The sequence below is a fragment of the Leguminivora glycinivorella genome, chromosome 14 (assembly GCF_023078275.1).
Source record: "Leguminivora glycinivorella isolate SPB_JAAS2020 chromosome 14, LegGlyc_1.1, whole genome shotgun sequence".
NCBI classification, from domain to species: Eukaryota; Metazoa; Arthropoda; class Insecta; order Lepidoptera; family Tortricidae; genus Leguminivora; species Leguminivora glycinivorella.
In genome coordinates, this window is record NC_062984.1 from 18,724,523 (window position 1) to 18,750,475 (window position 25,953).

Sequence of the window (25,953 nt, forward strand, 5' to 3'; positions counted from 1 at the left end):
AAAAAAGATTTGATTTTGATGATGATGATATGAAGTCAATTAAGTGCATATTGAAGATAAAAGCAATCGCTTAAAGCAGACAGAACTGAAGTTACTATGAATCAAAATGGCGCCTCAAAACCAGATGGCAACTTATCCCAGCTATTCTCCGAAATCGACCAATAAACTTCATCAGTGAAAGCAACAGATGCGTCACTGAAACCCTCGAGTGGTGTGAGATTGGTGGTGACTTGATGGTGTGGTGAGTCATCGGAAAAATCTGCAACGGATGTGTTGTACTATAATCGATTACAACAGATTTGGCTACGCCAATTGATAATTTATGAGTCATTCCGGATATCCGATCCGAAGTGACGATGACAATTAAAATTGTCCTGCTAGTTTAATACAGTTATGACATTTTTTACATGTGAACACTTTTTTTTCTAGTGATTCAAACAAAACTTTGTCACTTATTGGACGTTCAATTGATTATCCATGCGAGTACAAGTTAGGTTCTTGATTGAAGCTAATTTTAAGCTCCGAAGGGGAGATTTTGACGTTTTATGCCCATAATTCATCTTTTACACACTTTAACAAGTAAGAATGAAGCACTCGCTAAGTCTGCGCCTGTAATGCGCCTGACATGTTACTGCAGGGTAGCAAACAACACGTTTTATGGAAGGTTTTAACGTCTCTGGCGAGGCCTGCAGACTATAGCCCATTAGGAAATAGGTTTCGTCATTGTATAGTTTATATGCCATAAGTTTTCCAGCATCGGTGTTTCCTCGATGGACTAAAGTTATTACTTAGTCTAGACTACTAGGTTCTCGTAAAGTCTGTTTGTAATTCAAACATACTCTAACAATATATTAAACGAGTGTTAAATACTCCTAGGCCTAACAAAACTGTTTTCATAAGTCCGGAAGTTTGCCTCTGCAGACCGCATTTCTCAACAGAAGGTTCTCAAGAATTTTTATGAGTACGATAGAATATTATTATGATTTTTGTAATGAGTACAGTAATAGCGTTAACGATCAAACCAATAATAAGACCAGTAGTCAAACTGATAAGGGCCGGTTGATGAACGATGACAGTTCTGAGCAAATCACTGGACCACACGCGGAGAAATTAGAAATCAACGTCAATTGCCATCCGACCTACTGATCGCATACTAAGATGCATTTCATACGGCTGATGAGGACTAACAAATCAACATTGAATTCATCTGGAATGTTATGTTAATATTTGTTGATTGATCATTACATACACCATCGAAAGACTCACATTGTCGCCAGAGATGTCCAGCGAGTACATTAACATCGCGCCACTTCATCAGACGTCACTGGCAATAAGTGCCGAGGTACTATAAACTGGCGTACCTACCCCTGGCTATCTATCTAGCTAAGTGGCGCGAGATCTACCTCAATATATCACACTTATTTATTACACATGATGGAAGTCGGAGTCGAACTCTATCCAGGAGGGAGTTATTACTTGTTTCCAAAACAATATTTTGCTGCTAATGATCACAGACACGGGTGCCGGAGATCACGGTTAAATTTGCTTCAATACATGTCATTTTTGTTATTTTTATGACCAATAATGACCCACCGTCCTCTTTTCCTTTGCGAACATTCCACACACCCCATATCACCGCAGAACAATGTAAACGCATGATTCACATATCAAATTTCCAGCCTATCGCTCCTTGGGCCACCGACCGTGACTCATTTGAGGTTAAGTATGTGAAGCCTTCCTTTTTTAAATTATCTAAAATCTTTCCTTTGTGCAAAAAGGACATAGTGGGCGAGGAAGGTGTATAATATATATCTTACTAATATACATCAAGTGTGGATACTCCTTAATGAAAACGAAAACTTTCTTGAGTAAATGTAGATGAAGTAAAGTCAAACCCATTATTGAAATTTGAACACGATTCAAAATGTATACACTGTTAATGAAGAAAGTAAAGAATTATTGTGAGAGTAAAATCAAGCTAAGTTTTAAAGATTTTGGTAGTTCCGCCAGTGCACCGTTATTTTGTACGTCAAACTTCTATGAAATTTTAACGTTAAGACCGGTGAGTGGTGAAGCTATCAAAATCGCTGCCAACTTAGCTTGGTATAACTCTACAAGGTGCATTAAGCAAAATCACTATGGTAATTTTATCATAATGTATATTCTGTGAGCCAAGCCAAGGCTCAAAAGCTCAGTCACAGGGATCCATCATTTAATCTATTGCTTCCAGTTTCATGTGAGGGCATGTCCGTGGCCCTCGAGCTCCGGTATGGGGGTTTATCATTTAAACCACTGCTTCCAGCTACATTTGCTTTATTACATTGATTGCTTCAATTACAGTGTCAAATAATAATCAGGAATATAACATTAATCAAATCATTAATCATCTACTATCAGTAGTTACAATCCGTACAAAAACTCTTATAACCTAAAAAAGTGAAGTGCCGCCAAATCTGACGTTTACTGTTGACATTCGTTAAGCCCATGCACAGATGAGCTACGATCAGTATAAGGCTATATATACAGAATGTTATTCATTGTGATGCTTACAATTCCTATATAAGGTAAACGTCCCAGTTAATTCCTACAAAATTAGTATCATTTGTTCTAATTAAACTAAAATGATTCATTACCTATATTACTGCAAAGTTTGTTGAATCTAATTAAATTGTTATTCACCTCCATAAATATTTCTCGAGAAACGCAAAAACCTTAGTCATGCCATTACGCAAAACCTCTAGAAATGAGGTTTTGTGTACGTGATCACTTTTAGTGACTTGGTTACTAAAATGCTTGTTTCTTGTAAATTTATTGGGGTCATCTGTGACTATGACGAGTCGGCGAGTATGGAAATATTATACCTATTTTAAATATTATAGAACCTTCCTGGGTAGCCATTGCATATACTATCTAACGTCTCTTTGAAACAACATTTGTTTTAAAAATATTCTATGGAAGGGACTTTTGTAAAGTTTAAAACTCTAGGTGCGTAGGCAACGTGCCGGTCGATTACAATCCGTAACAAAAGCAACGCAGATGTCACATATCACACTAGTAAAGAAGAGTGATAGAGAACAATGCGTTTGATTATAGTAGCGCACCTTGTCTAGGAGTCTAATAGCGACTGCTAATAAATGATTGGAACTTCAGGAAATAGAAGATTTCCTTTACTAAAACTACACTAACATTACATAGAAGTATCCTAACTAGGATCGCAAGAAACTACCGAAAAACGAACAGAAAAATCACACTTTATGTGACCTAAGTAAACAATACCAGGAAAACATAAACACCGAGAGGTCCGAGAGGTGTTCGTCAACAAATTATTTGCACCATCTTTATTTACCTCATCATTATCAGATTGCACAAAGGGTTATTCGAGGTCAACATATTTTTGAACATCCTTGCAAACCTTTAACTTCTCTCTCTCTCTCACTAGGTCAAAGATCAAGTGAGAAAGACTGTGAAAAATCCCGAATGAAGCAGATACCCTCAGTACATTGACCACGTTTAACATGTTTGCATTTTGGCTAACGACCGCTCGTTCAGGGTTGCCAAAAACTATAAGTCAGCCTGTTTAAGAGACAATAAAAACGTTTTAACACGTTCCCTGTGCATGTATCATATGTGTAGCATTTTAGGGTATACATGATACGTGTATGCATCATGGGTGATGCACGACCCCTCGTGAACTTAAGGCATCGCCAAAACTTGCACGTGTGAGCTAGATGTTTTTTATTTGCGTGCACATATTGGGTACGAAAAGTTTGACAAAAAACACGTGCGTCCGGAGGACATTTTCATAATGTTGCCAGGTGACGGCTGTTTAAAAAAAAAATGTTTTTTTTATTTTAAATAACTAAACAATATTAATTATTTGCATTAATTTCACGTTATATTGAAACAAAAGACTAATTGAATAAATTTGTAAACTGTGATGCAAGGATTCAACTAGATAAAGCTCCATGTTGCCGGTTGTCAGACGTCAAATTTGGTACTGGCAGTACACATTCTGCATTTTGAACTAGAGGCGGCAAACCTGGTTCAGGCTATGTCTTAGTAAGTTTTTGCAAAGCCACGTAATCTCCAATTGTTTGATTTTGGAATCTTCAAGATAATCACGATTGATAAAGTATTTTATGTCATCAATAGTCCAAGGACGATACAGGCCCTATCAGCAGAAATGTTAGGACCATCAATTTGCTCCAATTCGTCCATGATCTTTTCTATCACTCCCTCTAAAATTATCTATATTTATTTATAAGTATATATATGGCAAAAATTAACTAATCACATTTAGTTTTGAAGAGTATTTCATGATTAACATCCGTCTTACCAAACAATTCTGACAATTGACTAGGCATATTCATATACCAATCAAACTTTTGTGAAACGTTCTTCTTTCAAAAAAATGGCATAAACAAAAGTAGGCCACATATATAAAAACAAAAAGAACGTCAAATTACTTAAAAATATGTATATAAATATAGGAGTGATGCACTCAGCAATGAGATAATACGTGCATGCATCACATTGTGGGCACTAGTTTAGAAGCCTATACGTGTGTGCATCACATGTGGGTCACTCGGAAAAATGGGAAAGTAGGGAAAATGGTCGTCATAAAAGATGTATTTGTATATAAATATAACAATATAAAACAGTTCCGAGTTAATTTACAAAAAAATAAAAATGCACGTGAGGAGTCAATTTCTGGTTGTCGGTTGCACAGGGAACGTGTTAAAGATCGCTAAGTGTTTCAGAGTTCCGTGAAAAAATTAAAAATCTGATTTTCTTTATTTTTTTCATAGAAAATGATCATTCATAACTTTAAAAAGCAAGATGTCATCTCAAACCACATCTACCATATTTGAAATACTAGAAAATACTTTAGTTACTTTCATAGATTGTTCGTTCATCATTCAAAGAAAATAATACGGAACTCTGTTTATTTACACAGTAGAGTTGTTGAGATACGTATATACAAGTTATCGGACGACGCCTTTGTTACTTTAAAGTGTAAGAAATGAATGACCCAGTTGTTTACATTCGTGCGGCAAATTGATGCAGTATAAATATACACGAACTTGTTGAATACGCACGCAATATTTACTGCTTTACTGTATTTTTAGCAAGGAAAAGTTCGATTAAGAAAATGGACTACGAGAGGGCGAAGAGAAAAATAAGAAGTATTTTTAATTATCCAGGCTAGATTATTTAATCAAGATTTATTTTCTTCTCATTTACCTACTCTGTTATTTATTTATTTATAATATCGCCACTTTGATATTTATAATCATGTTACAAAAGAAAATATCTATAGTTAAGGAAAGTTATATTTACTGATATTATACTAAAAATAAAAATGTCCAGCGCCATAATAACTTTGTTTCAAATCGGTCTGAAAAACAGCTTTGACTATCATCTCTCAGCACTTTACAGTGCTCCCTCTAAAAGTTCCTCCTTTGTCCAATACATATAGGCATCATAATCATACTTTCTTCGATATGATGAAGCTGCATTGCTTTTGGCAATAAACAATTGTTATTTATATTAATATTCAGTTTGAAATGACACAGCAACAACCCTACCGTTCTGCGCAGTGCATTGACTCGCGTTCGGAGGAAAACAATAATTCAATTCACATCAGCATAAAGCCAGTCTTCTAATTAGATGCGAGCCACCGATGCTTTATTGGGAAATGTACAGTAATCAATGCATTCCAAGTTTGGTGAATGCAGTTTTCTTTTTAACTGTACCGAAGGTCATTGGTCTCTCGTCTCGGATAAATAAACGCCATATTTTCTACGTATACTATGTTTTGTTGTTCAATGGTGATATATAACATATGTAAGTATACTACGTGCGTGCATCCATCCATACATACTATATTATAAATGGGAAAGTATGTGTGTCTGTTTGTTTGTCCGTCTTTCACGGCAAAACAGAGCGACGAATTGACGTGATTTTTTAAGTGAAGATAGTTAAAGGGATGGAGAGTGACATAGGTTACTTTTTGTCTCTTTCTAACGCGAGCGAAGCCGCGGGCAAAAGCTAGTGTTGTATAAATCTGACACTCAAACTATCTAAGTACTTCTTCGGTAACGCCGTGGCTTGCGTGGGCGACGGTCGCGCGATGGTCGCGCGACGGCGATGCGACGCATACGAAATCAAACCTTATCGATATGGAAGTAGACGATGCGATGAGACGCGACGGCGACGCAAGACACGGCGTAAGGACGGTAAGATACATGGTTATACTACTTATACTGTAATACGCATACACTCGCGGAAGTCGCGGACAGTGAAAACGGGTCACTTTCCATAGAGATTTCCATACAAAGTCACCCGTATTTACTGTCCGCGAGTGTAGTAGAACACTTCGGCGGAATATTAAAAAAAAAAGATTTTTACACAAACGTTAAGCCTTTTTTTCAGTTCCCGTTTTTTCAATGATCTTAGCTACATAACTGTTTTAACTAATTGCTTATCTTTCGACCTACGCGCATACCTTACCTAACTCGTCTCTGTCACATCTGTCATACTCTCAAATTGACCAGGTACTGCCGGCCTAGCCGAAATGAGAATCATTGGCGCTACACGCCGATAGAAACGCAGTCTGGCTCTGTCGCGCCAATGCGGAAGAGCGATAGAGATAACTAGCTACGATAACGATACTATCGTAAGCGTTTTGCCTTTGGCTAGGCACCAGGGCCTGTCAGCATGTCCAATCAAATCATGATACCCTAAGGGCCTCATCTCGGCACTAATTTGATGACGTCACCATCAAGATCGTATTAAGTATCCAACATGGAGTGGGTTGTCGTAGTCGTTATCTGGTCAAGTTATGATTAAATATAAAAGTAAAATATGTTGCATCATGCAATCGTGCTAATAGATCGTGAAACAACGTGGTTTATGATGATGTAGCTTATATAAGAGTGACTAATACCTCTTTTTCCAAACTGCAGTAATTATTTGCATACACACAATTAAATTAAGGGTGGGTCATTATTGCCTAAAGTTAAAGTTGCCTTCTAAATGAAATGTAAAAAAATGGCGTGCAATTTGATGAAAACCTAATTACTTATGTAATTATCGTAAATCGTTTGTTAACCCGTCATGCGTCAGTAACCTTATACATATAAAAAGTACGTAAAAGTTAAAACAACTCCAGACTCTCGCCAAATTCTTTATAGAAAATAGAATGGTCATTCAGTTCTAGAATTTTTTTTAATGGAACTACGATCCAATAAGCGTATAAACGTTTAGAACCTGAAGTAATTTTGATATAAGCAGCCACACTAGTGTTTTACATAATGGTTAGTTAACCGATAATAAACACAGTCATTAGGATGACAATAATTCACACACAGCTCGTGCGCATGTAGACTTTATTAGAAACATGTAAAAAAACTACTATTGCTTGAAACGTAAAGGTCTTATCTACATTTTTATTGGTTGAGACTTATGACATTTACTTTTACAAGGTTAGAACGACCGTTAAAATGAGTCATCGGTTAGAGGTTGATGATTTTGGATGTAAATAGAATCATTCGTTAGAACATTTTGGGTATTTTTTTGCATTAGTTGCTATGAATGAGTTTTCTAATGATTTTGGGTTATAGAACAGGCTTTTCAACATTATTTATCAGGCAATAGGATGTCGCACTGGCCTACCGCAATTTCTTGGCGGAGCCTTACCTGCAACTAGTTAACTTTTCCCAAAAATATAACTTAAATACTCATATCTATTTGATACAAAGTGTAGAGTTTAACAGCACCCTGTTTTCTAAGATAGAGATAGAGATCTTAGAAAACAGGATACTTAATTCCTCGAAGTGAAAGAAGCTGATTAAGAGTATAGTTAATAACGTTTTCTCCAATAATACGTCTTATTGTAATTTAAAGGACCAGGGTCTAATAGCATAGTTCTCCCAATCTTGCATACCAGGAGAAGGGGTTTTGGAATGACACGACGGCTCTCTAATAAACTATGAATATCGTCTAAAAGGCCCACAGATCACCCAGAACACGAATTAATGGTTATTGGTTATCCCTACTGAAGCTAGCACCACACGTTTTACGATCTCTAAACAGTCAATATGCACCTTAAAGTAAAGGCAAGGCCGTGTATTCCAACGGGGATCAAGAAAACTTAGTGATCTTCAATATGCGGATTGTGGATTAACGACGGTAATAAAATGAAACGTAACACAACACAAAATTATGAGTGAAAATCGTGTTAGTGTTAGTTTAAATCAACTTGTTAGGAGAAGGAACTTCTCAAGCTTTGTAAGGGGGGTAATAGTCTCCGATAAAATAGTGGTTGGTTTTAGGAGAGAGAGAGAAAGGCCAGTTGCATCCTAAAACAGTCAGGACTGTCAGGAGACAACTATCCATGCAATAAATGTTTGGCGAACGCTTTAACTGTGACAGACGACTTGGTGCAATTGACCATAAATCCTGAGTTTTTGACATCTTGACTCTTTTAATTAGAATCTCTTATATGGTAATTTTGGAGCGTGGCTTCAAAAACGACTGGAACATAAAATTTTTCCTTTAATCCCTTTTTCAATATTCGGAAATAATGATGCATAATGATATTAATGATCAATTATCACACGTTGGATGGACAGAATAAAGTTAGTGATACACAACGTTGCCACGATGCCACGAGAGTCGCTGACTATAACAATATTCCCTAAAATTGTCTCTGGCTCGTCGCGTTGCTATTGGAATAGCGTTAACACTGGCTGTATGCCAACCGCAGCTATCAAATGCAGGAAGAATTCCTACAGGAGCATACAAGCATTAACAAAACACCCAATTCCGAAGCAATAAAGTCCATAATTAAACGGAAACAGGCAACATTTTCCAGGAAAACGTCTCAGTCGATTATAAACCTTGAATGAAGGCGATGAGATTGAATTTGGTTTTGAGATAGTAAAGTATTGACGTTGTTAAAATACTGCATCGTAGTCCTATAAAGGTGATGTCTAGACTAAGTACTCTAAGTAGTAAGTTTGAAGCATCTCTTTGTAAGCGATATTGATGTTACGTGATGACAGAGGGTTATATAGTGCATGGGGGAATTCGAGGCATACTTGAGTGTGTAGTCGTGATTACTTTGTGGGACTATGTGTATGCTATGCCATTCCTTTGACTATGCGCATACAAAACGTGAAGCTACATTAAGTCCAAAAAGTCTACAAACAAAATAAATCGCAATTTCTTCATCCACATCTAAGTTAGTTACGCCTCTGTTATAGGAACATCGCGATTTAAATAAAGGCATGTAAAAAAGTTTACCACCGGTCCATTGGACATTTAATTGTGTATCTGTCAGCACAATGCCAGGAGATTATAATCTTACACGTGTTCTAGACGAGTGTATTGACATGGAAAAAATACGTGTAATCAAGCAAGCCCGTGTTTTACTCGCACGTCGCCGCACTTCTTATTGTTAGTGAAGTTTATTGAATAGTATATTGAAACAAATTAAATCTGAGGCTCTACTGCAAAAAAACGAACACTTCTATAATAATTATATAGAATACTAGCTTTTGCCTGCGACTTTGCTCGCGTTAGAAAGAAACAAAAAGTAGTCTATGTCACACTCCATCCCTTCAACTATCTTAACATAAAAGATCACGTCAATTTGTGTCTCCGTTTTGCCGTGAAAGACGGACAAACAGATACTTTCCCATTTATAATATTATTATGGATAAATAGAATAGAATATACACCGTGTTTCACTTAACACTAAAAACCTGAAAACAGTTTGTTCAGAATCGAGAGTAGAATCGATTGAGCTATATCTTGATGGGGGTAATATTTTTATTTAAATTAGTATTATTAATTATTTTTACGTGCCCATTCTATTGTACTCGTAATACAACATTGTGTATATCGCATTGCTAGAGGTTGTTTACCTTTTTTCAGTATTTACGGGTATTAATACTGGCCGGTTACTTGGACGATTATTTTTTCTGCTACTAGTTTGATGTTGTTTGTCAGTTTAATCTTAATGTTTATCATAAGTCATAACAAATTGAACTCGTACCTAATTACAACCTTGTCATTTTGAATATTGAGTTTATTTGCTTACTGCAATTACCTGTCCAATTTGAAGTTTACTGTGACAAAGCTTTAAAGTGTTTTACAGTGACATCTTAGCTGTCTATTGGTAAACCTTATGTCGTTGCAGTAACGTACACAAATAAATAGTGTTATGGTTTATTATGGTAGTTAGCAATTATTTTATTGAGTGTAGAGCTAAAAGTCAAGTAGAGCTGTACAGAAAATTAAAAATTCAATTAAAAAAAAAGTAACAATCAGATTAAAAGATGAATACTCTAGATGAATTTAACAAAATAAAAATCAGTTGGGGTGTCTGAGGTTTTGAGTGATACCGGAAACACCGTGTATATTTATTCGTGAACACAGGTGATAAAAAGTATAAAAACACATTATAAAAAAATACAGAAAGGAATGAAGTGCCATCAAATGGCCTCAACTCAGCGTGTTACTGGTGACTTGGACGAGTGTATTGACATGGAAAAAATACGTGTAATCAAGCAAGCCCGTGTTTTACTCGCACGTCGCCGCACTTCTTATTGTTAGTGAAGTTTATTGAATAGTATATTGAAACAAATTAAATCTGAGGCTCTACTGCAAAAAAACGAACACTTCTATAATAATTATATAGAATACTAGCTTTTGCCTGCGACTTTGCTCGCGTTAGAAAGAAACAAAAAGTAGTCTATGTCACACTCCATCCCTTCAACTATCTTAACATAAAAGATCACGTCAATTTGTGTCTCCGTTTTGCCGTGAAAGACGGACAAACAGATACTTTCCCATTTATGATATTAGTATGGATAAATAGAATAGAATATATATTTATTCGTGAACACAGGTGATAAAAACACATTATAAAAAAATACAGAAAGGAATGAAGTGCCATCAAATGGCCTCAACTTAGCGTGTTACTGGTGACTTGCAGCGCTGATCTTCCAATGAGATCATCAAGTGAGAAAGATTCACGGAATATCTGCCCTAACAGGTAATGAAGTTCTGCAATGAAGTGCAAAATTGATTCGAAAGTTAGAAACATATACGTTTTACATACATACATATAATCACGCCTGTATCCCATAAAGGGGTAGGCAGAGCACATGAACTACTAAGTTTCAGTGCCACTCTTGGCAAAAAGGGGTTGAAAGAAATCCAAATTGTGACATTGCAGTGATAAGTTGCCAGCCTCTCGTCTACGCCACATTTAACCCATATCCCACAGTAGACTTCTACGACACCCAAGGGAAGGGGATGGTGAAATTCTTAACCCGTCACCACACGGGACTTACGTTTTACTGAAGAAGAAAGGTCGTAGCTGCCGAAATAATACATGCATGCACCAATTCACACTGCAGACTAAGTAATATAGTGTCATTTAAATCTAATACTAGAACACTGTAGGGCAACAAAAACTTTTTTCAATTACAACCATATATTATGATATAAGGTACAGCGGAGCAAATCTTGACACTCGAAAACTCTTTGTTTTAGGTAGGCATCAGCATCTATATTATTAAGGAATATTCTCAAAAAAAAATACCAGTGAAAGGAATTTAATAGCATTAACCTGTTAAACGAAGTTTATGTCTAGTGGACGATACGAAAGAATACTGTCTCTAAAAATTATATCCGCAATATAATTAAGGCAAAAGATCAAGTAAAAACTGTTCAGCGTATCGTTTGTGACCCAATGCAAAGCGTATAATGACCAGACTAAATTCTCGCTGTCCGGCAGACTGCACTAATTGCTATGCCACCGGTTAGAATCCGGTCCTCAGATGCTAAGTAACTTTCAATAAATCGTTAGCTACATCAACGGCACTTGTAATAGTTCAATTATCCTGTTGTCCCACACAGTGACACTCGCACATTTTGGTGCGGTCATTCACCCGTATAGATTATTAAATTATAACGCTACTATTGTATTATGCGCGTAGTAAGTCGTTAGGAACGCTAAGACAAATATTTTCCCGATGAAGAACGTCAAAAGGATTTAAGTGATAGGTACGTCACTTAAATCCTTTTGACGTTCTTCATTCTTTTGAAAACCCAGTTCCCCGAAAATTTAGAATTCCCGAAGTTCGAGTTCATAGATCGTGTCTCCAATAAAACGAAATTTATTATGGTTTATTTATAGTTCATAGTTCTGTTGATAACAAATAAAGTAGCAAGTAACTATAAAAATAATCAAATTTCAAAGTAATAAACATTTGAATAATTAAAATTTTAAATGAGCATATTTATGACCGGGTCATATAGGTATACATACATAATACATACTAATGCGGAAAAATGTATGATTAATCCGTAACCACAGGAATTTAATAGCTATCGTGTTTTGAGAAAATGAATCCTCAAACAGACGAATAATACTCATAATTACATTAGTTACAGGCAATGGAACATGGAACTAAAGTTGATTTTCCTTAATTAATAATAATCATTGTGCACGCTGATGAAAAAAAAAACATTTTATAATCTGAATTATTCGAAACGCTCGTAATAACATTAATTACAATAAAAGCATACTTTTATTCTTGGTATTCTGGTACATGTGGTATAATTTAGTCAAAAAAGTTACTCGTAAGTGTTCAAACATATGAACATATTGCAAGAACGAACCGAATTGAACCTTAATAAAAACGGTTTAATAAGAGAGAAAAAGAAAAGTAATCTATAGGATTAAGGAATGTAAGCACGCAAATTTACTGGCACTTCCAAATATCCGGTATCAAACAGCCACATTGTCATTCGAAATACAAAAATTTAAATTTGGACCGCGACCACCAGTAATAACTCTTCTTACAAACTTCACGCCGCGCGGTGTGTCCCCCTCCCTCCCCTCGCATGCGGCGAAAACATGCGAAACTGGTGATTATTGGGCTGGACAGTCGGGGCCGCGTTTGCGCGCTGTGTTGACGTGTTGAGTTCGGGAGAAAATGACGTCAGCACCGAAGACATATTTTCGTTACTGTAGTGTTTATGGGTGTATGGAAAGTTCTCAAAATGCGGAAATGTCATTCTTTAGAATTCCTAGACACCCAGAAAAGTAAGTGGTTGTTATATATTTGCAGTGTTAGGTACATTATTGCTTACGTAAATGGCGTAAAAGTGAGATTTAAAGCTAGAATGACACATTAAAATCAATAAGGATTTATCTGTAACGACATTTAGGTAGATGCTGCGATCTATCTAGCTCGAAAGTTTGGTACCTACTTAAATATTGTGCAAACATCTATTCAAACATTTTATGTAAATATGATTTCGTCAGTATTTAAGAAACAAATACGTACTTGAATCTTTATTAGATAAAAAGGTAGAAAGAGCGTTGGTACTAGCATAGCGCCATACACAGTTACTAATACGAGTAGGACAGTAGGTACCTACGTTTCTAGTTCAAACGAATCTTTTTTTTATTGTGATGGATTGGGTGTATTCTAGAGAAAACATATAAAATGAACACTTAAATTAACGCTTTTGCAATTATTGTTACACAATCTACTATTGCGCGTATGAGAGTAATATATTTATAATGATTTTTTGTGTCTTCAATACTGACTAATGTGGTGTCATGACGTGGTATTGTTATACTAAAACCTACTTACAGTTAATAGTACCTATTAGATTTACAACAACTTACATTGTACGAAGTCGATTATAGTAACGTTGTACAACCCTGCGTGACCTTGCGCAGTAGTAACGACCGCGCCGCCGCTGCCGGAGATTAACTACTATATATCCTTATACTGTGCCGCGACCGAGCACCGACCTTGGTACCGTGAGGACATTGGGGGGGTGCCGGGCAGGGGGGAGCCAGGATCGCCTCACGAACTGGTCGAAAAAACGTTGAAACAACCAGCTAAACATTAAGTGATGTCCTTGGCGCACCTCTTTACGTGCGCTGTTGGACATGTAACATTCTCCAAGTCAGGAGTTCTTATTGCCAAGAGATTGGGACTAAAATAGAACAAGGTATGTTAAGGAGTCTATTAGCGGCTAGTAATTTAAATTGGTTGGGCGCGTTGATTTAAATTCCAAACGGGTGGGATTGTCCGTCATATGATTAGAAGTAGTATTTTAAGTTTCAGAACATGTCAAATATTTGATAACTACGGTCCTTGAAGATTTCTTAAAGTGAGAGAGGAAGGAAGACGAAGGATGTTAGGAACGAAAACTTAACTTCGAATAAGTCTTGTTGCATTCAATAATCGTAAAAGAAATCATAATGAAGTCGCATTAAGAACAAAGCCGGCCAACCTCCGACCCTGTTACAGAACCAGACGACAATGACCAAGGCCATTGCAATAATGCGTATAACGGACCGTTATATAAAGTGCAATTACAAAAGAGCCGGCCACACAAACCGAGACAATGAATTGCGAGTGAGCGAAGGAAACAAACTGAGGTAACGGAGGATGCATAAAGTTGTCGTAGCCTTTTTTTACTAACGTACCGGAATTTAGATTTATCCAATACAGCTTTCAAGCTTATGCCTACAAAGCTGTCTGCACTTCCAAAAACAGGAGTTACTTTTTCCGAAAAGACTCATTGAGATCATAAGCAGAAAATTCCGACTGTGAGCCAAGCCAAGGCTCAAGAGCTCAGTCACAGGGTTCCATCATTTAATCTATTGCTTCCAGTTTCATGTAAGGGCATGTCCGTGGCCCTCGAGCTCCGGTATGGGGGTTTATCATTTAAACCACTGCTTCCAGCTACATTTGCTTTATTACATTGATTGCTTCAATTACAGTGTCAAATAATAATCAGGAATATAACATTAATCAAATCATTAATCATCTACTATCAGTAGTTACAATTACAATCCGTACAAAAACTCTTATAACCTAAAAAGTGAAGTGCCGCCAAATCTGACGTTTACTGTTGACATTCGTTAAGCCCATGCACAGATGAGCTACGATCAGTATAAGGCTATATATACAGAATGTTATTCATTGTGATGCTTACAGCTTCGGCCGTCCTTATTATAAAGTGAGCCCTCTCACTAAACATATTCACCTCAATAACAGTGGTAACAAACGTACGGGTACCTATCTACGCTTAATGTCTACATTCATTACTACAGTATCAATCCACAGATATTCATTACTACAGTATCAATCCACAGACATTCATTACTACAGTATCCTTCTCCTAAACCTTATTAAATAATCAGTATAACACATATACAAAATCTTAAATTCTTTCGTAACCTTATTACAGTTATTAAATATACAAGAGCTATCAGTTTAACACATATAAAATCCTTTTTAATCTCATAAAATCACAAATCAAGATCACTTTTAATCTGCAGTTACCTATCTTTCATTAATATATTAAGGAACTTAAATCATGCTCTTCTAGACAGTTTATGAGTAAGTAAAAATCAACATCAATACAGCCTGTCCTAATGCCTGCTCTAAACCTATGAATAACTTTTTTTTTGTAATATTCAACATATTATAAACACTTGCATTACCTACATCAAGTAGCTGTAACAGCTTGCATTTCGTTGAAGTTTTCCAATCTAGCAACTAATTTACAATCATAGACTGCTCCAAGCAATTAATACAAGTAGGTATAAACGACCATTAACAACCGCAGCCTGTCTTCAAGGCCTACTCAACATTCTGGCAAATTAGATCATTATATTCAATGCGTGTCTTGATCAATCGCAACCCTCGGTCTTTCACAGCTTTCAGGAACTGTTCTTATCACATTAACAAAGTATATATAAATAATAATCTCAGTCTGCTTTCAAAGGTCAGTTCTAAACATATTAACGAATTATGTATCATTAACAATGCCATAGGCAGTTTGAATTTTGTACATAATATAAAGTGATTAACACTCTCAGTTTGTCCACAAATGTTCTAATCATATGAACAAAGTATTATCATTAACTATCTCAGTCTGTTTACAATACCTGTTTTATAACCAGTATGATTATCCATTTTATCAAAGTATATAAAACATCATTATCAATCTCTGCCTACTAGGCTTGTTATTTAAGTATTGACTAAGTATAATATATCATTAATAGTCACATTCAGCTTACAAAGTCAATTCTAATCATATTATCGAGGTTTTTATATTATATCATTAACTATCTCAGTCTGCCTTCAAGGCCGGTTCCAAAGTATAACATATTAGCAAAAGTATATTTTCTAATTAACATCACAGTCTGCCTACTAGACTAGGCCTGCTCTTATCATATTAATAAAGTATATTATATCACTAATAATCAGTCTGCTTACAAGCCTGTTCTAATTATATTAATAAAGTATATATCATTAACAGTCAACCTAAAGGCCTGTTCTGAACATATTAATAAGAGATATTATACCATAAACATCCGCAGTCTGCCTTTAAGGCCTGCTCTTTTCATCAACAAAATATAATTTGTTATGGCCCGTTCTTGACTAATCAAGGCGGTCTGCCAATCAATCAATTAAATTATGGCCTGCTCTAGACTGGTGTGGCCTAGACAGTCTGCCATATCGGCCTGCTCTAGAATGTCAAGATGGTATTATAGCCTGTTCTAGACAGTCTGCCTTCACGGCCTGCTCTAGAATGTCAGGCTACTACCCAAACCTGTTCCAGACAGTCTGCTCCTTCATTCAACCTAATCAATCAATATAATTTTATAATTTGGTATGGCCTGCTCTAGACTGGTGTGGTCTAGACAGTCTGCCATAACGGCCTGCTCTAGAATGCCAAACTGGTATCATAGCCTGTTCTAGACAGTCTGCCTTCACGGCCTGCTCTAGAATGTTAGGCCCAACCCAGTCAGGACCTGTTCCAGACAGTCTGCTCCTTCATTCATCATAATCAATCAATCAAAAGGTATTAACCTTTTCAATCTTATATGTTTGTTATGGTAAATAATATCATCATCAACAATCAGGGCCTGCCCCAGACAGTCTGCCTTTAAGGCCTGTTCTGAGCAGTTTTCCAACATAAATTTACCTATCAATATTTTGTTTAAAATTTGATTCACGCAACAAGCTTACATTACAAGAATCTTCGAATCGACATAAGTCACAATCTATACATAGCTTTGTTTGTTTTACCTACTATCATGGCCTGGTCTAGACTACACACTGCCATAACTCGGCACTCAATTAAGATTTTACAATATGTATATAAAGACTAGTATAGTCGTGCCAGCTATTAATCTTATAACATTGAATCTCGACACTCTCAATCAATGCACATATAGAGGGATTCGCTTCCTTATCGTGTAAGTACACGGCACTGCAGTACGGCGACTCTGCGACCCTGATCACCAGCAGCTTGGCACTCGGTCCGCTGGCAGTGGCTCCACCATCTATCAGATTTAACCTTCTTTACATCAGTGTGCTCTTGCAGCGAGGCTCTTCCAAATCATCAATTTCATCCGATCAGCCATATTACCAGCGTTGGAACATAAAACAAATAGAAACACATTATACTATTGTCAGTACCTAATTCTCGTTCTAGCCACAGACATTAAAAATTCGATCAGACACAGTCGATCATCATCATTATAATTCGTCTAGGTATAAGATTATTACCATCATTATAATCCATCATCGATTTTATCTGGTTATTAACCCTGTTATATACATCGAAACAAACTTTCAGTCAACATAGAAAAGCATAGAAAAATCACCCTCAAGAGACCTGCTACTTATTGAGTATAGTATTTTAAAACCTAAAATTATCAGTATTGAATATTGAAAATACTCTCAGTATTTTAATCAAAGATTCATATCATTAATTTAATACAATGACATTCATACTAATTTCATTTATCAACCTTGAATATATTTAGAAAATTAAGTATTATATTCACAATTTCCGTTACTTTTAACGCCTTAATTGCCAAATTGGCTCCGTAATTGCAGTTTCACGTGCTATGCCTACCCCATTTTGAAATACAAACATGGCGTTATGTAAGTTTATCAGTAAATATTAATTAAATGCAACATCCCTGGGAATATTTTGGGTAGCTATTGAAATCTTGTAGCTATTAGTAACCTTTAATGAAACAAAACTTCTTAGGTACCTATACAAATATTCAATGAACTTTCCTACGTATTACATTCTCTTTCTCTTGCAGTTTTATAACGTTAATTGTTTATTAACCCGCAGATTCATAATGGCAATAATCAACTACTTATTGGAATCGGAAATTTCAGAAACATCTCTTCAACCTCTGGCTCTGCAGCGACTCACGAGGGCGCAACAAACAACATTATTCAGACAAAATCAAAATGAACCTCTGAAGTCTTTGGCCGGAGCCGAAAACGCTATTTGCATACCAGCCATATTATTTAGAATAAGTTCAGTTACTTATATCATATTCATTTCTTCTTTTTGTTACATTGGTACAGCCGTCGAGCTCTATTTGGATGTAAACAGCACTCTTCTAAATAAAATGTAACCTTCAATTTTGTATTCGTTGGTTACCTTAATACGATTAAATTTACCTACTTATTTCTGGTCATCACTGAGTCTCCATCATACAATAATTAATTACACCAAATATTATGATCAAAAGTTGATTTCATGATGCTTTATGAAAAATTAAACCAACTCCAAATTCCTCCCTTTCTGGCTTATTTCGCAAGGTTTCTTTATATTAAAATGTCATTTATCGTTAACCACATAAGTACATTTATGTCACTCTGGAAACTCTAGATTTTACCTTTTTTTTGTATCATTGGACTAGGTACTAAGCCACCAAAGACAATGTACGGCATATCGACACCACACAATAAAATCACTGCAACAATCATCTGCTAAGATGCTGTGGCCAATGATGTATCAATACAACAGGAATCCGAACAAATAAATGTATTAATACCAAAACTTGGTACCTAGTACCTAAACAATTTGAAGTAGATACTTCTATTTACCATTGTTACTTTTTTTTAAAGTCCATTTTCAATGATAATTGAATAAAAAAAAGTTCTGCTGGTATTTCAAACAAGCATGGTTTTTTTGATATTTAATTTAAATTACTTATATAACTTGATATTTTTTTTTTAATTTTAATAAGTAGGTACCTACAGGTCACCTGCTTTTACCTTTACTAGGCACTGTATACCTTGAACTGGCTTGTAATTTTTACCTTTACTAGGCACTTGCAATTTTAAATATAGTGACCTAAAAGTTACGACCTGGTAGTTGTGTTTACTTAAAATACATCAATAATTACTCTGTCTATTAACCTGAATCTACCATACTATAAATTATTTGTGTTCTTTTCTAGAATAATTCCATAGAATTACTGACTCTCTAACATGTTGGTAGTGGGGAAAAGTAATGTGCATACTCAATCCCTTAAAACAAAAACTAAAAAAAGAGCCGGGTTATCACTAAACCTTTTATACTTACATACATATTTGATCATCAACATAGATAAATATCACATGGTAATATTCAAAGGCATACTTTCGTGATGTACATTGTACAGTACCAAAATTCGAAATGGAATCAGAGGCCAATTGTCCTGGACGAAAATGATGATGCTTTGAAATTGTAACCTTTGTTTTCGGAGTAACTTTTTAGAAATTTAGTGTTAAAAGATAGTGACACCATGAAATGGTTGTGTGTCTCTTTTACACTCATGTACTGTTTATATCATTAGTAACATTACTTAACTACCTTTGTATGTAACCCCGTGATTAATCATGCCAGTTATCCATATCAGTCGGTCACAAAAATCATTAGAGAATCAATGAAGAATTTGAAGTAATTAATAATATCCATAATTGAGGAGTAATCAATTCAGGAAAACCCATTATATCTTTATATTGCATAAATATTACTCATACTTTCACAAAATTCAGGCTTGATAGTATAAGCGGACCTTTGATTAGCTTACTACACAATAGGTAATAGTCTGGAATAGAGATCTGATTCACTCTACCAGTTTTAATATGTCACTACCAGTACCGCTACACATTTGGAATTCTTATCATCTGTGATTTTATTTATTTACTTTTTACTTGCCTACTCTCCTTAAATTATTAAATAAAGCATTCAACATCAACTATGTACATTGTAGTATTCATTTGCCTAGATCTCAAAATATTTATAAATAAATATTGCGCTACGGAATCAAAATTAATTTCTTTGTACCTTATACCTCAAATAACTGATACATATATTTTATATATAATTATGTACATGAACTATCTATTGAGCTATGTATTCTGATTTATGAACCACAGTTTATATATTCTATGACCTGTGACCTGTGTGCCGCTTGGTAAAAATCTCTTTATATTGAAACCCGACATAGCCTGCTAACAATTTAATTTAGCATGCTACTGCTTGAAGCTCTTTTCTCATTTTTCATAATAGCTAAAACTTTGGATTGTTAATCTATATCATTATCTTTGTTATATTTCATCATACATATATATATAGGTACTATATAACCAATGTGTCTGAACTAAAAAAAAAAACTTTTCAGTACTTTTCAGTAAACCATCCAAAAGAATAAATATACATTCAACTTACATGTGTTAATCAGTTTTCTCTGAGTACCTGCACTGCACCAGAATACTGTGTATTCTGTCCAATGCCATTCTTACCATCTAGCATTTCATATCCTTATCAACATGTTCAAGGCTTGTGCTGATGACATAGTTAGTTTCACCAAAGAGCTAATGCTTCAACCCTTAAGTTACCTCTCATCATACATCAGCTGTTTGATTCCTTGAGTTGTTCCTTTGTGTATGGCAGCTTCTCATCTCACAGCCCAAAAACAAACAATACAAAAGAAATGGTTAATAATTTGATCAACTGAAAACAAAGTTATGCTAGATGCACCAAACAAAAACCTTTTGGTTTTAAGTAAACAAAACGATCTGTCTTTTGCTCCTCTTATCGAACAAGTTAATGAAATCTTGTATCATTTATACACATATTTTCTGTAGTTTCTATTATCAAACCAACTTTTAGAAGGCCAAGTGACGTTTACGCACCTTGTGGACATTAGATCCTTTATCCAACTTCTGAGATGTGAGCCAAGCCAAGGCTCAAGAGCTCAGTCACAGGGTTCCATCATTTAATCTATTGCTTCCAGTTTCATGTAAGGGCATGTCCGTGGCCCTCGAGCTCCGGTATGGGGGTTTATCATTTAAACCACTGCTTCCAGCTACATTTGCTTTATTACATTGATTGCTTCAATTACAGTGTCAAATAATAATCAGGAATATAACATTAATCAAATCATTAATCATCTACTATCAGTAGTTACAATTACAATCCGTACAAAAACTCTTATAACCTAAAAAGTGAAGTGCCGCCAAATCTGACGTTTACTGTTGACATTCGTAAAGGCTGCCACACACCGCAAAGCGGGACGGGAGCGGGACGGGCGCGGGGCGCGAGCGCCGCGCTGTATAACACTGAATCAAATACGGTGCCACACACCGACGCTCCGCGCACGCCCCGCTCCGCGCCGCGCCCGTCCCGCGCTAACCCGCCCAATCACAACAGGTCGTGTCCCGCTCCCGCCGCGGGACCCGCGCGGGTCCGTCGCGCCGACATTCGGGCATTGTCAGTGTGTGCCTCACCGCGCAGCCAGCGCGCGTGTCACGCGCGCCTACCGCGGCGCTAGCGACCCGCGCCCGTCCCGCTCCCGTCCCGCTTTGCGGTGTGTGGCAGCCTTTAAGCCCATGCACAGATGAGCTACGATCAGTATAAGGCTATATATACAGAATGTTATTCATTGTGATGCTTACACGACCAAATTTTGTAAACAAGCCAACTCGCTTACAACTATAATTCAACATCCAACACAGGACAAAGTTAATTATTCCTAAATACCTCCTTACCTTATGACCTGGTAGTGCTAATACTGATAAAACTAAAACTAGGAAATTATGCCCTTAGAACTCTTAGAAGTCCTGGAAGTAAGTGCCAACTAAAGTGGTATTTAATCTACATACCAGAGGTGAGCTAGTTGATTTCAAAGATAATTATAGCCATTCGGATCTTAACTACAGGCGATCATAACATTGCTGATGTGTATGTGTCATAATGACTTGATTAAACACCGTGATAGTGAAAGCCACTAATAGATAGGTAGCTATTGTAGCTAAGTACCCTGACAATCAAAATTCGATGAGTATTGTATTGGATTTGAAAAGCTTGATGTGTTTTGTTTGGGTACTGTTCGAACATTAGGAATTGAGGTTCCAGGCCTGAAATCAAATATTTTCGTGAAATGAATTCCACCTTCCTGGACACAGACATATCCGAATACTTACTACTTAGCTCAGCAATCCCGAAAAGTTTGTACATTTGGATCACGTCTTCGATTTTAATAAAAATAGGTAGGATGATAGAGTCCATGATGCTGAGCAAGATCCACTAGGTTTCCCAAAATGTCCTAAGTAGTTTGTATGAAACCTTCCTTTTTTGTTACCATACTCTATCAGCCTACCAATTTTATCAAAATCGGAGAAGTGATCCAATGTACAAACTTTTCAGGAATTGCTGAGCTTCCAATCCAAGCTAAGTATCACCGATTAAGCTATCTAAGTATAAATCTATGTATTTATCTTTTTAACTATACATATCATCGTGTCTTGTATTAGTTGTATTGTCATCACAATATATGCTTATGCTTAGTTTGGGTCTTTTGCTTCTTAGGTCGATTTGTATAAGATTGTCCGCCATGATTCCCTTGTTTATTTAAAAAGCCACATTCATCTTCCCTGTTACGATATCCATTCAACTCCTTAAATCAAGTGGAATCTACAAAAAAGGTTCCATTAAAACCCAACAGTTCCTTTGACCCATTACCCGAAAGCGAACGGTACCATAACCGGTTCGGCCTCTCTCGTGTTACTTATCTCAGATAACGTAACCTCGATATTAGGAGTCAATAAAATAATTAAAATCATGTAGAGGAGGTGGAAATTGGGAGTATTATCTGTAGCTTTAGTGCATTTGAATTTAGGTACTGGTTATATTATAATTTGAGTTTGGATGATCGTTAATTCAGACATATAAGTTTTTGTGGAAATATTTGGAACGTAAGGACATTTCTACATAAAAGCCTTTTGGGAAACTACTGTATCTTGAGTCTGCTGTTTGTGTTGCAAGAAAACGCTGCTCAAAACACTGGTATTATGTGCAAAGGTTTTCATCTTTAGTTTGTTACTTTTGGTCCTAAACTTACGTATTAAGATCTCACCACCGATGATGGTATTCATCGTTTCTTATTCAAGCAGAAATCGGGAACTTACCTGAAAAATAATAATAAGATGAGAAATGTGCATGAATACATAAATAGTCATTGATTTCGTTATCGTAGTTGAGATAAAGACAACAGCAATCTTTTAGATTCTAATCAACGCGATAACAAATCGAATACTCAATGCAACGAATTACTAACAACAGAGTATATAAATGAAAGAGATTTTCCTGTTGCAACTTTTATGTAAAATATATTTAGAAAAGTTATAGATAATGGACATTCTTTGGACAACGCAGATATACCAAATTTGGACAAAGGTAAGAGTGTAGAGTGTATTTAGCTTAAAGGTGTCTGTCTGTACAACTGTGAACAGAAACGAGAGGAGACTTCAATAACTGGCAATGATTGTAATCTTGCAATCCAGAGGAGCAGAAGCAGATATGTTTGTTATTACCAAATTGTCACGCATACTCTAATCTCTGTCCAGTGTCCGTGGCAAAGCAGCTTAACATTCTATAAGTTTTTATAACATTTGCTGTAACTCATATTGTAATATTCCATAATCTGAGAAAGCGCAATACCCGCATATAAAACAAAGGTCGTATTTGATAACAATCCGTATAGGAAAAGTGATAGCGTATAAACAATAGGTGTACATCGCGTGCACAATGGACTAGTGGTTGAATAAATGTAATATCGGCGTGATGTCATCGCGTGAGATGGAACCGCATTCTGGAGGTAATGGAGGAAGACTGGAATGTTTTTACTTGTTCGCCTTTTAAATACAACATTTTTGATAATAATTTGAGAACCAGCTAAGAATTGCTCTTGGGTGCGATTCATTCAAGACGTAAAGCAGACAAAAGGCACGTTAAAATACTAGATCTTTCAGTTACAAAGTACATACAGTGAAGAAGACCACTTAAATATGAATCGAACAAATCCCTCATAATGTTATAGATTCGTTAGGAGCTTAGTCAGTTTAATATCCAAGTTCTTGTATGTTGGAATGTGTACGAGGAAATTATTCGAAAAATACTCATGGCACACGAGAGGTTAGACCGCTGAACCAATTGAAATGGAATTTGTTATGAATACAGTTTAAGGAAGGAAGTACACAGGGTAGTAGTTATCAACTGTCATCATCATTCCATGTAGGCGAATTTTCTGACAGAAGCTAATATTTTAATATACCTCAATATGACTGTATTCAGCTTGATATGTGTCGTGTCAATCTAGCAACGTAGCAACCATATTATACGAATGACATGACATCAACTACTTGTACATAAAACATTAAAGCAACAAAAAATACAAAGACTGGAAATCTTTATCAGAAGACTGGAAATCTTTATTTATTTATTCAGACATGACTTTAATATTATTATTACATGACATGTTCTTTTGTTGCCGACACCTTCAGCATATTAAGCAACGACGCGGTAGGACCAAATAAATGGGTAACCATTACGCCGCAACACACCTACTGCTTCTGGCCATGCCATGAATCATTGAAATCGATTCAAACGATCAATTCTTTGCAAATTAGCGTCCGTTACGTTTCGAATGTGCCTTTTTTGACACAGGTGTTTGACCATTCGTAAGTTGTATTGCAAGGAGGTAAGGTATAGAACAGGTCAGTTTGGTGTTAGCAATCCGCCCTGAGCTACGCTATTTGTTTAACTAACTGAACAGCCATCAGATAATTTTGTTTACGTAAGGCTGTACTGCGCTTCGTTAAGCCACGGTTCAGTCTAATTAGGGTTCGGTGGAAGAGATTTATGAGTTGATCTAATGTTGATATAGTGGTTTGAGACAATGAATTGATAATTATAGTAGTTGGGAAATCCACCACATTTTGTTACATATATTTTTCTAAATATCAAAATCCTGCTTAGATATTGCTTTAGTGTCGCTTCAAAATTGGAAAAGTAAAGCAGTCTTATAAGTACGGTTTACGGTTACTTCCACTACTACTGCTCTACGACCTTCTGCCCTCACAAAGAGAAGCAAAATAGGAGTAAAAAGGAGTGGAATGTCAGTATCAAAGGGACTGTGCACTCTCGATATTCCAGCCTTGTCCAAAGCTACGTAACGTTGAATGATTTTGAAAAGCGTACCCATACAAAGACTACAAAGAGATCAGACAAGAGGCAGCGTCCGATCAAATAATATATAACCATATTTGAAACATACTTCCCAAGAAATGTAGAAGTCTTAATAAGTCTTAACAAATAGCGTCGAATCGCCATACTGACCCTTCTGACGACATTCCTGAAGAATTTTCAATCATTAACCGATGGTCGGCCGAGTGGTACCGTTACGGCGATTACACGTCACAGCCTCGTGTCCTGTCCAGTCCAACCAGATGGCAATACCGTCGACCCACTTCTCGAAGGTCCCTCGACTTATGCCATTTAAGGTACGGCAGGGTTACGCAAGACGGGTGACTCTGTGCGAACTGCCGTGCGTAATTGTGATACCTTTTCATCGTAAATGTGATTAATTTCGCAAATTGTTTTGGACATGTTTGATATGGCTTTAAGATAGAGAGTTGCTTTATATGGATTTGGAAGGTCTAAAAATGGTTTCAAAGGAGTAAACAGAATTTTCGGGTCTTACGTAATAAAAGGCCACTTTTAATCTAAAACTGTTTTTAAGCGGCATTAACT

At 36.2% G+C, this 25,953-nt stretch overlaps 1 protein-coding gene and 1 long non-coding RNA gene across 3 annotated transcripts in view; both read right to left on the bottom strand.

Annotated features, from left to right (window-relative positions):
• LOC125233313 (myosin heavy chain, non-muscle) overlaps positions 1–25,953 on the bottom strand; it is a 166,147-nt gene that overhangs the window by 118,130 nt on the left and 22,064 nt on the right. The window lies entirely within an intron of this gene.
• On the bottom strand, positions 16,028–21,373 carry LOC125233314. Its single transcript, XR_007177843.1, has 2 exons — positions 20,590–21,373; positions 16,028–17,452 (listed from the first exon to the last, which is right to left on the bottom strand). It is a non-coding gene; the product is annotated as an uncharacterized LOC125233314 (long non-coding RNA).